Here is a 15047-nt window from a genome sequence, read left to right as displayed (position 1 = left end):
CCTTCTTGTCACCCCCACGACTTAAGCATTTGTTTGTGTCTTTTGCATTGATCTGTGAGGACTGATAATTTCTCTAAGAATCACTCATGCATCACAAAGTTTCAAACTCAAGTTTGCTACAAATCCATCTGATGTCATCAGTTATCCTAACCCCAAGCAATCCGGGAGCATAGCATGTTGTTTTCCTGGCAGTGTGTCAGCAGATTAGCTCAGAATGACCAGAAAAAATATTTAATAACATAACAGTGGCCAATGTGCAGTTCTGGACATTCCTCTTTTAGTCTATAAATCAAACAAATGACTTATCAGCCATCCTAGACTTAGTGGGTTTTTGGATTTTTTACATATAGGTAGCATCCACATATAGAAAAGCCTCAAAGAAGCTTAGCATTGCTCTGATGATTTGTATGAAGTAATGGCTGGAGGACATCTGTTCTATCATATGACAATGTGACAAGCTGGAAAGAATTTTTCCCCACAATGAAAGAGCATACTTCATACAGCTTATTTCATAAAAAGTTTGTGAATGCTATTTCAAGAGAGAGAAGTGAACTTGCTACAGGAAATACAGTGGGCCACAGAAAAGAAATAAAACAACCTCCTGCATTCTCCCCTTCTTTAGAGGTGTTGCAATGGGTAGGGAATTGTTACAGAGGGTGACATGTCACAGCTATTCCTGTAGCTGTAGTTTGAGATACACTCTAGTAAGTGTTCTTCCCTCAACTGTAAGAAATCCTGGCCCATGCAGGTCCTGAAAAGTGTAGGTGTTTCACTATAAATGTTAACATCTTACTGTAAGTGGAAGCATCTCATGTTCACAACTGGTTTCTGTGTGGGACTTTGTCTTCACTGACATGTACCAGGAACCTTCATGTAGATCAATACCAGCTAGAGCTGAGAGACCTGGTAACATCTTGTGATTTTTGTCAGATGTGATATTAGAAACTCAGAAGGTCATAAAAAGCAGAACTAATCCTTAACATCAGGACTCCTGGGCTGACATAATGGAGTTGGATAAAGGCCATGCTTGCACTGGTAACCTCATACTGGTGTGTGCCTTCTCCTCTTTCCTACCCCAAAGTGCCCTCCTCACCCTCAGAGGGTGACCTGGCACAGCTGTTTACAAAAACTGGCAAGGACAGGCCTTTCTAAAACTGTATTCTTTTGTGCCAATTGCAGAAAAAAAAAAACAACTTTCTTCTTTTCAGTATGAAAACCATATCCAAGTGATTCAATATTTTGGACTTGAATGTAATTTCCTCTTTTGGGCCAAATGACTTACCACATCATCAGCACGTTTGTTCTTTGTACAAATGGTATTTTGAGATGGAAGCATATCTAAGGAACTGTTATCTATTAGAAGCTGAATCCTCTTTTTCCTGGCTTGTTCAACAGCCTACTTTTAGGGGATTTAAATTCCTCTCATCTTTATGTTCCTGTCAGTTTGGAAAAAAATATGTAGGAAATTATGAGTGACAGGTAAAAGTTAGTAAAGAACAGATCTAAAGGCCAGTGGCATCCTTGGCACTGGCTATTGATTACTCCATAAAGAGTCCTGCATGAATGCTGAGACAGCCTGATAGTTTTGGTTCATGGACATTAAAATGAAGTAATCAATGATGTAACCATTGGAGCACAATGCTCCCATGACTTCACTGTCTTCATTGACTCCTGACTTCAACAAATTAGTACCATCTAATGATTCACTGAAAGTTCACTTGCAGACTCACATGACATCTGTATTTTCTCCCCAGGTTTACTAGAATTTATTATTTTAAACAGAATTATTCTGCTTTGCCTATCTGTGCACATGTACTTTCCTGGCTGATCTCAGTGGTGCTTTTTGAACTGAGACTGTAAGTCAGACACAGTGTGTCTCAGTACATACCTCTTCCAAATGATCGTTCTCTAACAATCAGGATGGTTCCTAAAACACTGCTTTCCTGAAGTAACCTAATTAATGAAAAAGAAATCAGTTAGATTTGCCTATAAAAGTTTCTCTCAAACTTCCTAATTACAGAAACACATCACTAAAGGGAATGATTGCAGATTTAAATATGTGCAAAGAAGATTTATATATGCTGCTTCTTTTTTTATTTTTTTAAATATTTCACTGGACAGACTGCCTTATACAAATATGAATGTTATAAATAAGCGCCCTGTAGCTTGCTTGGAGAGAGCTGCTGTGAGTCTGTAAAAGGATTTTTTTATTCTTGAGGCAAAAGAGATGAGGCATTCTGAAGTGAAAAGTTTTTTTTTGGTTACTGTTTTATTTTCTCCTCTTTATTCTGAAAAATTTACTGTTTCACGGTATTATATGTTTTTGAGTCTCTTTAAGTCAGTGCAAATATCATTTGACAGTAGCAGAGACTATGCAATGTGTAATCACATAAAACCTCACATTTGTGTCTGCCCGTTTCTTGAATTTGTACTGCACACATATGACTATTCAACCATTTCTCTACATGTTTCTTATTTTCAAAAAGGCTTATTCACACTTTTGACAAAACAATCTCCTGTATTTTTTCTAAGCTGTATATCCATATATCTCTAAAGTAGAATCAGTCATTTTTAAATGGGAGCAATTCCTCAAAAATCTATGTATTGCAATGTAAGAATGTCTAAGTTCAATATATGTTTGTGTAATCTTCATGTTGTTATTAGCTCCATTCACTTTTAGCATTAATTGTAACATCCTTTGTCTCTTTTTTGTAAGATTACTGACCAACACTTAATGTTAAATCAAGTTTAGAATAAGGTGTTTTCTTCTAGTAAACATTTAAAGAAACATCACAGCCTGAATCCTCTGAATGACTAAGTCTGTGATTTGAAAATTAGTATAGACGCTCTGATTATTCAAGGGGACTACAGACAAGGAGCCAAGAAGAAAAAACAGAAGCATTTCAAATGATTTTGTTCTGAGGTGGTGATGAAACCTCTGTGTAGGTTACTCCAAAGGTTACTTCGTACTCGGTGCTATGCTTAATTTTGGTGTTGGTTCACGAAATAATGTTGGAATATTGAAGAAGGTATGAAAATCAGAAAGAAAGTATTCTGGAAAACATGCCTTAAAATGAGAGATTAAAAGAGCTTACTTTTTTTAGCCCATGATTGAAACCATTAATGGGTAAATAAATAATTGTCAGTAGAAGCCTACAAGAGGCAGGGATTTATGTAATTTTGAGACCCTTTAATCTAGCTGATGATGGTACAGTAAAATGTGGCATCTGGAAACTGAAGCTAGAAAGATGCAAATTTGAATAAAACGTACAGCTTCTCAACCGTCAGTATAATTAATCAGCTTATTAATCAAGCTTTCAAAAAGCTGAATTTGTAATGGATTGGCAACTTCAAATTAAGAATGAATGTCTATTTTAAAGTTGCTTTCCAGACCAGTCCCAGGCTGCTGAGCAATTCATCATGAAAGCCTTCTCCAGGTCATGGAAATGAGAATTTTTTGCCCATTTCAATAAAGGATATTACATAAGTAAGGAAACAAATCTTTGAGTGAGGATGTGATTTGCATTACATCAGATTCAGTGGTAACAGTCCTCTGGTGTTAACATCTATGAAGTATCACAATAAACAAATTGACAGATACATATTTATTTTTGCCTAAGTTTAAGTTTTTCCAGTTCCATTGACGTAACTGTTCAGATGTAACCCTTTGCATAGGCCATATTTTGGAAGAAAGCACCAACCATTTAGTGGAGCAGGGAATAAAGAATGTTCCCACTTTTGAGCGATTCTTGCAAATTTTCATCACATCTAGAGCACTCACCTGATTCTGAGATATGGTGTGAGGAAAATAACGAATGTGGTTTTCAATGCTACAGTGAAATTCTGTTTGGGCTGATCCACTAAACCATCTTTGATAGAAATTTGTCATCATGGCAGTGCGTCACATCCAGACTGCACGTGCTATGTATGAGTCTGGTCTATCAGTGTCTAATCTCCAACCGCCCCCCCCAAACCCAGTGCAAATTGATTTTTATATTTACTGATGAACACTTAATCCTATAGACTCCCTTCCTGCTGAATTGCCTTGGCTAATGACATAGGGAAAGGCATGAGGAAGCAAGAATGTTAGACTCAAATTCTGGTTCTTCCATTAATTTATTGTATAATCAACTACAAGAGCTGTCCCCTGTATGGTTTTGGTTCCTTCAATGGCCATGCCACGTGTTCAAGATGCTTTTGATTCACAAAAGCTGAGAAAGAATGTATTCTGTAATTCCTCATCCTGCTCTCATGTTCTTATACTATTGTGTAGACAGCATCTGAGTCTCTTCATGGGCTTCTTAAAATATGGGAAACATTATGGTAACACAGCTTAAATGAAGTATGTAAAAAGAAAAAGTAAAATCTTATGCCCCCCAAATTCTAGTTAATGTATAGCTCAGTCTACAATGTTTATAAAGTAGTAGTGTGTTCAACTGAAAATGTCTTGTCAGAGAGATTTGGGGGTTTTATTGCTTTATTTTAAACCTTAGGCATATCATACATACAAGTTCTTGTTTATCATACTTGCTAAAATTCCTTCCTGGGAATACCCAGAGGTGCTGATTCAAAATTCTTAATAGTGAAGATATGTTGAATTGTTTTCTTTGAGCTGCTAAAAAGAGCACTTCAACAAGGTGGCTGTGGACAAAATCAAATAAAAACTAATGTTCTATAGCCTAGGTAGAAACTACTTGTCCTTTCACCCTTTATGCCCAAGTATTTTAAGTGCTGCCTTTGCTAGGCAGATGTCTTATGTCAAGCCCACAGCCACTTCATGGGACATGAGGGTCTACTGTCATCTCTTCTGCTGTGCCCCACTGGCTGTAGGACAAATAATTGACCCGTTACCCCTAGCTGGAAAGGCCCCTGAACAATGGGCTTACAGCTCCCCATTCTAGCACCAAGCTGTGACACTGGGAGAGTTTCAAGACACCTGTGTTGGACGAGCACTCCTGCTGTCCCTAAAGCCCTGCGCAAATGGGGGGAAATCGGCTGCTACCACTGTTTTAAGCAGCATGTCAATTAGACTTGTTCCAAGCAGGGTTCAATGACATGGTACATAAACTGGCAGGAGCAGCTGGTGACACAGCTATCCCAGGTCTCCACCTCAGCAGTGAAGCAGGACAGATGTTTGCAAGCAGTGGTCCAACCTAGTGTTCAGGGAATAATTTCTCTCCCTGGTTTGCCTAGTGCCACACTGTCATCAGAAAAAGACCCAAGGCAAATATGCATTAGTGCCAAAAATGAGCTACTGGTCCAGTTTTTAGGGGATGTGAAAAAAGCCCACTTTGAGCCCACACCCAGAAACATGGAAGCTAAACATTTCTGTCCAGACAGAAGCTGCTGTCCCTTTCTCTTTGTACTTTGTTCATAGCTTGTAATCACAGTTGCAGAAATAATTTGTTTTTGTTTGAATCTTTGTTCCCACCCCTGCAGGAAAGTTTCTGTTGAAGAGGCTTGTGTGCCATTCTCAACTCAGCACAAGGTGAACATCCTTCCCTATTGGTCTCAAAAAGTGTTAATCCTTCCTACTGCTCTGTGCTGACTGATCTGTCAGCTGCTCCTGCTGTGCTGGTGACCACCTCCAAATCTCTCCTGCTGTGCTTCAGGATTTTTCTTAGAGGTGAATGAGTGACAAGCAGAGTCCTGATGCAACAGAGCCACAGCAAAGGTGGTGCAAGAGAAATGAAGAGAGGAGGCTCTCTCCTGTGAGTTTTCTCTCTGCAAGAGTCCTCAAGTCAAACCGCACCACTTAAAGCCCATTTCCTTTCCTCTGCTCCTCACTATTACCTACTGCCACCCCTTTGATTAGCAGGACCAATGAATGGTTCCAAAAGGTCAAAAATGGGGTATCAAGTCTCATAATTTCTCACAGGAGGATGATCTCTGGGGTGAAGGAGGAGGAAACAAATCATCTAATTTTTACCAAAACGGGGTAATGGGGCCTGGGAAAAGGAAACCCAGGGAAGCACTTAAAAATAATTTACCTGGTGCTCCCTCATACTCTTATGGCAGCCTTAACTGTTCTATTTTACCATGGGAACACATTAAAAACCCTGATGCATCCCACAGAAGCCCAAGTGTCCCTCTGGGATCCCCAGCTGCAGGGCAGGCTGAATGCCTGTGGAGACCCATGATCCAAGGAGCTCTGACTGGTGTGGACTTTCATTGCACGGGTATTTCCCATGTCAAGCAAATTGGAAACAGCTTTAATGGGCATTTCCTGGTACCTGCTTTCTCCCATGTTTTCATCTCTCTTGTCTTTTTTACAAACCCATGAATCCAAGCCAATCATATTTCCCTATGACACCTTTATTTTATTCATTCTGTTGCCAGAAATATGCAAGGCCCCTTACTCTGCTGAAGCTGTCCTCAGCAGAGACATTTAGACAGAATCTAGCCCCTTTTCCCCATACTGCAGCATACCCAGAGCTTATGGAGCACACATTGCAGAAAAATATCCATTTTGTTGAGGGAACAAGAATACATAAATGCTTCCTTCTTTGTCCTTCCTTTTGTCTAACCGCCCACCAGATGTTTCAGATTCTGTGGTTCACACATAGCCAAGTAATGCTCTTGTTTTTGCACAGCAGGAAAGAAAGGGATTTCGAAAATGGACACATAGCAGTTCCTTAGGTCTGCTGCTTATCAAATATTTCCTGGCAATTCTCTGTAATCTCTGATCCCTCTTTCAGATTTTCTCTCTGAAGCAATTGAAGCCTTCTGTTTTACAATCAGCTCCCCTTCCATTTGATAAAGTTCAAAATGGCCTTTAGTGGAAATCATTGCACTTGGTAAAACCAGCTCTGGTGTGGCACCCTACAAAAGACATCCAACCCTACAATCAAGCCTGTGATATAAATGAACTCCCTACTTCATTCACTATTAAACATCTTGTCCTTGTCCAATTTCAAATTTTTTACAGTTGCATTTTTCAGTGCATATTCTTTTCTTTATGAAAATTTCTTACAGGAAAGGCACTATAATTACATTTCTTTTATTTTTCAGATGACTACAGGGCCAGATTACCTACTAGCAATCTTTATTCCCTATTGTTCACTTTCTTCAACTATGGCAGCTTTGTACTGTTGCAGTCTAAAGCTGAGGCCTTGATGAACTGGAAAATTTTATCCTAGTAAGCTGTCAACTCTTCCTAGCTACCAATCTGATTTTGCAGATTTTATTCCTTTTGAAACTTTCCAAATGCTTGGTGATAGAACCATACACATGCTATGGTTTAGAGTTTTACAGTTTATGGGACATGGCTTAGAGTTTTGCTGTTTTCTTCCTCATCTTGCTTTCAGCCTGATAGCAAAGAATAAACTGATTTTATGCGTGACACTTGCCTGAGAAGCATTGTGTGTCCTATAATCCCAGGCAAGTTTGAGACAGTAAAAGTGATAGTTTTAACATTATAGAATCACAGAATGGTTTGAGTTAAAAGGAACCTTAAAGATCATCTAGTTAAAAGGAATCTAAAGATCAACCCCCAAAGATCATTCCTCTTCATAGTCTCATCCACTGTCTAGCAGCAGCTCACAGACGCACTTGATTTTTATCATTTAAACCCTTCAGTTTTTACCACTGAATTATATCGGGGAACAAGTGTTTGTCCAATTATCAAAATAGGACTTTATGCTTTTTCTGCTGGACATGAAATGCTGATTTAGAATCCCATTCTCAGATGTCTATTCTTGAAGAAGCCATGTATATTTTAAGCCTTCTTAAATCTCCAATATCTGCCTTTATCCAGCAACTCCAATGTCATTCTTGATCTTCTCAAAGTATTTGACTGGCATTATCTACACTTCTGCTATGTGCTTTGATTCAGCATGATATCATGATAAAATACTGCAATATTTAGATTTTATTCAGTCATGCCCACATAAGACTCAAACACTCATTATTGTCATCTAGAATTAGAGTGCAATTTTTATAGAAATAGTCCTGCTACAGATCATGTTTGGGTGGGGTTTTTTTGGTGGGTTTTTTTTTTTGTTTTGTTTTTTTTTGTTTGGTTTTTTTGGGGTTGTTTTTGTTTTTGTTTTTTGGGTTTTTTTGGGTTTTTTTTGTTTGGTTTTTTTTTTTGGCAAAATTACTTGGAATAAAATAAAACACAAAGAGGATAATCTGTTCACATATATAACATTGGGTAATAGTCCCATAAAACCTATTTTGGCTGACATACAGAAAAAAAGTGGCAAAATTTCTCTCATGTTGCACTGACAAATGCAATGGGCTTTTTTCTTCTGCTCTTGTTTTGATTGTGTGTTTGAGTTTTATCTGTGCTTCCAGGGAAAAAGACCATCCACTCTTATATTTCTGAATAAAATTTTGTCTGTTTGACACCTGGGATTTTTTTTCCCAGGATGAAATTTCTCCCAAGAGAGCAGTTTAATCTGGGACGCTTTTTGTTCAGATATTGCACCTCTGGGACACTTATTTTCTCTTGAATAGTTTAGTGAGTAATTTCTGCAACTTTGAAAGAATTTAATAATTTTAACAGTGTCCCCATTTGATTTGATGGAGATAATAATTTTCATGGACAATTTATGAAAGAAAACCAAACTATTTTGTTTTTTGGGTATGCCATGCCTGCTGAAATACCTCTTTTCTTAGTCTCTGATTGCTACCATTGTAATGTCTGACAGTCCATTTAGCTGCCAGAAGTCTATATAGCCATTAACAAATAGCAAAGTAGTTTGCATGGATTCCTGTGGGGGAAAAAATAAAAACAGCAGCACATAGCACATTTCTTCTTTACTGCAGTACTCAGAATGATACAGCGTGTTTCCTTTTCTTTTTCCTTTTTTCTTTTTGCATGAATTCCATGTTTGTACACTGACCACAGCTCTTCAACATATCTTTGGTACTTACAGTTTTATTTGCTCACTGCATGGCAAATACCAACTTGTTTCTGTTCCTGAGTTATGTGCTCCCAGCCCGACTGTTCTTTTTCCTTCAAGCACTGTCTGCTGTGTGTGTACTTAATTTTTTAGATGTTGTCATAACACAGTGACCTCTCCTGGAGATCCACTATCACACTATCATTGCCGCTTCATTTCTGTGGAGACTTTTCCACTGTCACTGAAGACTGATTTTTCAGCCAGCACATGGAAACATTGTATTACATGTGATTCCAGTTTTGTTTAATCTCACTAGATCTTAGTTTTAATAACCTATAAGTAATTTGTGTCACCTTGTTTATTGCTGCAATCCCCAGTTTGTTGTGTAGGTAAATATCTCAGTATTCTCTAGTCCTTTCTCTTAAATGCATGGTAATTATTGTTATTTGACATTCGGCAGCTCTAAAGGTTATAGTTAAACCAATTGCCTCCTTAACTGTGTTTAGGGCACTTAATCTGCTCCAGAGAATTCGGGGATTTTCTCAAGTTCTCCTAACACCTCTGGCTGGGTGTAAAAACCCATTATGTGCGGAGTCTGCTGCATCAGGCCCGTGTTGTCTCAGTTCCTTGCAAACTCCCTCCAGATGTTAGAGCAACCGCCTGCTTCATAAAACTAATCAGAATGCACACTGAAGCACATTCCCCCTGCACAGGCTCCAACTGTTGCTTTTTGTGCTTGAGTGGCCGATTCCCCCCCTCTCCCCTGCCTCTGGTGTGCTGCCTGGCACAGGTAACAAATGCTTCGGCACTGACCCGTGCTGGTGTGAAGGCCCCTGGGTTCCATTAAATGGAGCAAAAGGCAGTAAATAAACCGCATGGGCCGGGGCATTAAATCACTCAGGGTGGGGAAGAATCAGATGCCGAGGAGGTTTGGGTTGGAGGTGGGCCGCGTGCGCTTGCACCCACGCTGCAACTTAACACCCCTGCTGCAACTTAATGACAATTGCAATCAGGCAGGGAGATGTCCCCTTTCTTCCTTCCCCTCCCACTCTTTTTACATTCCCAGCGCTCTCCCCAATAAATTAAAGCCTTTCTCCCCCTGCCCCTGCTGCCCCCTCCCTCCTTTTCCTATTTTGTTTTACTGCCTTCATGCTGTTATTCTTTATTTCCAGCATTTTATTTCAAGGAGAGGGTTTGAAGTGCTCTCAGCCCATCTGCTGGTTTGGTTTAGAAGAAGGACTGGAAAGAGACAAGGGCTTTTGGAAGTCATGAACTATTTATAGCATATTTGTTCTTTCACGTTGGCACTAAACTTTGTTTATAGAATCACCTGCAGTAGAACCTGAGCCAGGGGACCACAGCTCACTTGATCTAAAATTGGCTTTATTTCTTGGGTTTCTTAACAGAGACCACATGTGTGTGTCCAGTGCAGGCTAAGGTGTGTTTGATGCTCACACACATGTCAAAAGCACAAACGCAAAGTGCCCATGAGTGCCTCTCTGTGTGTGTAAAGGGCTCGGAGTGTGCCCTTATGAAGTATTCTTATGGATCACATGTGTATGAAGAATAAGAAGTGAGTTGTACGTGTGTGTTACCACTGTCTAAAAAATAAAGGTTCCCAAGAGAAAACTTGAATGAAAAAATTTTCATTACAGATTCTCCAGTCGGTTTTCATTTTCTCCAAACTGTATTTTTGTCTTGGGTTGGCCTGTTAAAATACAATGCTCATTTTTGTTTTCATTCTGCTTTAAATATTTTTTTTTCAAAACAAAACAACAATTTAAATTGAAACTGAAGCATATCTGTCATTTTAAATTGTTATTTTGACGTAAAAGCGTTTCATTTATTTTTCTAGCCAAAAAATTGACATTTTAATTTGAACCCAAACAAATTTTTCATTTACTTTCAAAGTATCAATTACAAATGAAAATATTTTCGTTGCTTCTACTCAGAAAGTCAGACTGTTTTGTGCTTCCAAAATTGTAGGCGCGTGGGTTTGCAGGGTTTGTGTGTGCATAATTGTGGTGGTGTGACTGTTGTGCAGGATGCCTGTTGAGTATTTGCAGGTGTTACACATCCATACTTCTGCAGAATGGGCCCTCATCCATAGAGTTTGTACATCTACATTTGCACAGCGGTGGTAAGATATGCACACATATGTTGAGTCCGTGCCAGTAATATCTACTTGTATTTATGTTTTTAGGTTTTCCTTGTGAATGTGCTTTTAATGTTCATGGGCTTGTTGCAGTGCTGCCAACAGTGTTAAAAATAACAGAGCAAGACTGAGTAAGTAACTCATAAGTTTTGAGAAACTGATAGATTTTGGTTTCTTTTGACCACTTTCCTCATTTTTTTCTTAGCCTGTCGGATTCATGTTTTCAATGTGATCTTTACAGCTTTGATGACAGAAAAGCAACGTTTTCATTGTAAGAGTAGATTTCTGATTCTGCAGTGATCAGTTTAAGAAGAGGCATGAAGAAGATAAGCAGGACCTGCATTAAATTTTGGGAGCTGACAAAGAGTTTCTGTTTCTGTTTGCAGAGTTAAAAACTGGGTATGTGCTTGTACTAACAATACCATATACTCATGCTTTGTGTTTGCATGCATCCATAGGTTAGCTAAATGTTTATGTGTTTTTGCCTCATGTTGGTGGGTATAATGTGTAATTTTAGCCATATTAGGTTTAGCTTCTAGTCTAAATCAGACATGTAAGTACTTCGTAGTAAGTAGAGAGAGCGTTTCTAAGCAAGGAAGTCATCCTCTCCTAAGATTCATCTCCTCTAATGGTGGGGGCATTTTGGGCATGTATTTGGGCTGGCCATCTGTTTTTTGGCAATGCTGACTGTATGTGCTCAGAATGTGTGTTTGCTTGTGATTTGTGTTTATGTTGGAGTTTACATGGCAGTTCTGTTTCTACGTGCAAAATGCATGCAGACATTTCTGCAATGTCTGTGCCCATATTTTTCTGTGTGAAAAGCAGCCAGCAGGAGTTTCTGCAGGGCACAGTGTAAGTATGAAATATTTCACTCCTCCTTCAGCCTGGATCAGACAATTCTGCCATGTTCTGCTTACCCAAAATATTTCAGAGCAGCTTGGTACAGCATGAGGCTAAATGCCCGTGTGATAACTTAGCCTGATAACCTTTTCCCAGAGCTAAGCTCCCAGAAAGTCCCCATTTCACACAGTGCCCTACAGGTTTCTTGCTGCCCTGTTCCTCCCTGGCCCCAAAGGCATGAGCCAGCTGAGGAGAGGGAGCAGGGCTTCAAAGAGCATTGAGCATGTTCATTAGGCTACCAACCTGCCAGGCAATTTACCATGATGAGGGAATGCAGAATCATAACAGCATTGATCCACATGGAAGTGCTTTCCTTTGGGAAACTGCGATCTGATATGTCTGCACTGAAGAATATGAAAACACAGTGTTCTCTAATGTTGTGTAGAAATGCCATTTTCTCTCTGACAAGTGTTAACATTTCAGGTTTTAAGCTGGGATGAAATAAGAAGGTGAGATGTTAGAATTTTCTGTTGGATAAATATTCTGAATTTTGCTTAGTTTTGCATTTACAGGTAGTCTGTGTGTTTGAATAGGTGTATGAATATTCTATATATAATGGGAGTGCTTGCGGTCAACACAGTGAATGCTTTCTGTGAACTGAATAAAAGGTATGAAAGGAGAATGTGTCTAGTTACACACCTAAGCACTTTCTAGTTTGTAAATATTCACATTAGCATTTTAGGGATCAGATTCTAAGGAGACGAGGACGGGTGTAGGTCCTCTGACTTCAGCTGCCTCTTGATTCCTGCCAGGATGGATTGTGGCCTGGAAAACATGCTTACTATGAGAGATTAGAGGGGATCTGTTTGTTTCACTTGTAAAAGAGCTTAAGAAACAATTTAATCATGTTCTATAATTGCTTATGTGAAGAGGAGATACCTGATATTACAGGGCTCTTTGGTCCAGCAGACAAAGGTATAACAAGATTTGACTGCCAAACCATTCAAATCTAATATAAAGTACAGCTTTTCAATAAGGTTGCTTTAAGTGGATGCATTTAGCTTTGGGATAGAGAAGGTAAATTCTACATTCCTTGGAATCTTTAAAATAAGACTGAATGATTCCCTAGAAGATGTGACTCTGAGCTATTGAGTCAGAAACCAAATTACTGAGGAAGACTGGTGGTGGTTGCTGAGCCAGTGAGGACTGAAAGGATCAGGTCACGATTATCAGACATAAAACCCCAGTAAGAGCCAAAGGAGTCCTCACAACTGGTTAACAATCATCTGCTCAAGATTTCCTATTGCATTGAAGGAAGAACTGATTATCTGTTGCATCAAGTGAAGAGCTGCCCCTTGCCCCTCTGTGCATGCATGCACACAGGGGACATGTATCCATCCATGTATTCTGGGCCGTGACGTGTGCTTGGTGTTTGCTGCTGGGAGCCTGGGGCATATTTTTCAGGGTGCTCCCATACACTCCCAGCGTGTTAGTGACAGGGAGTGGAGCAAAGATTTATGCAGTGCCTCCAGGAATCCCCAGCGGGGCCCCTCTGGTGAACTTTGGCTCCCCGGCTTGCTGCCAAGCATTAACTACAATACTCACACTTGTTTTTAACAACAGCATGCAGGTTGTATTTCACCAATTGCTATTTTGGTTTGGGAGTTATGGCAGAAATGTCTCTGGGTTCTTGGCTGGTATAAGCGGAGCAGGAGATTTACTCTTATTGTGTAATGTCACCTTTCAGTCAGTGCTTGGGATGAAAATTATGGAGTGTCATTTGCTCTCTTTATTAAATTTCAAGGGCATGCACCTCTTGTGTGGGAGAAATATCTGGGGAGAAACTTGGCCTGATTCTGCCTAGAAGGGTAGCCTCATCTACTGAACACCTTTTAAAGTATGAATTAGTCCTTTTCTTCTTTTCTTTTTGTCAGTAAGTTTGGAATGGAGGCAGCAGCAGTTACCATCTTCCAAACTGCTGCCTGTGATGATAGATGAGTTTGACCCTTGTAGCACAGAGAGATACTGGACTCAGCACAACACAGATGTTGCAATGTGGCCAAATTAAGCTTTAGTGGGAATGTGCAAGTTGGGTCTTAGTCAGAGTATCTCATGCCTGCCTGCTCGCTGAAAAGCAAGAGTGAAATATTAGCAGCTGACCTGGTGGGATATACACTTGCCCAAAATATTCTGTTACTGGCTGCAGATGAACCAGCATCTGATCTGCTGTGTGACTTTCCCCAGGATCTCACAGCTGTGGGGTGGGGAGGCAAAGCAGTCCTCCAAAAGAAATATTGATTTCTTCAACCTTCATTTCCCATTGCTCCATAAATCACGGCACAAGAGATAAACAAGAGATATTGTGATGGCAGGTCATGTTTATTTCTGGTTCAGTATACCACAGGAAACAAATCTGAGCATTACACTGTGAAAAATACTCCTGGGAGCTTTGGGGATAAAATAGAAGCAGGTTGCTTAATTAATTATTAATATGAAGATTGTTACTGTGGTTGTGACATGAATTTCCAGTTCTACACAGCTAGAAATATCAACTGAAGTTATTCCTCTAAACCAACACACCAATAAAACTTAACAAGGAAGTGTCTAGAGAGTCCCAGCTATAGATGGCAAAAGCTGTCTCTACGTGAAGATCCTGTACAACATTTTCAGCCTAATAGCTGGAAAGAGAAAAAACAGGAAATAGGCAAAGACTTGAGTATGGATACAAGAAAAAGAGTATGAGGAAAAAAAAGTTCTCAGTAATAGCTTCATGTTGCAGGATGATAAGCATGAAATTTAGTAAAGATGGCAAAAATGTGAAGGATGAAGGGATTAGTATTCTTTAGTTTATTTATTGTATCACACTCTCTATAATCTTGAGATTGTAATCAACATGTTCTTGATCTTAACATAATAGTATAAACCAGAATTAAGAAGTTAAAGGAGACAAATATATCTTGCAATCTTTCTTAGAAATAATTTTAATTTTTATTTAGCTGAAGATAAAGAAGAAAGAATATAGAGCCCGAGATTTTCCCCAGTAGAGGAGTCCAATGTTGGGAATATCAGTCAGAACCTTCTGATAGGATATAACTGAATTGCAACAGGAGGGCAGAGGGGATTGATAGGGGATAGATAAAAATTGCTTGAAAACAAATTCTTCCTTGTGACCAACAAGGGGGACAAACTGTAAACAAATATAG

Source organism: Agelaius phoeniceus, chromosome 2 (assembly GCF_051311805.1).
Source record: "Agelaius phoeniceus isolate bAgePho1 chromosome 2, bAgePho1.hap1, whole genome shotgun sequence".
NCBI lineage: Eukaryota > Metazoa > Chordata > Aves > Passeriformes > Icteridae > Agelaius > Agelaius phoeniceus.
Note: the sequence above shows the minus strand (reverse complement) of the source record.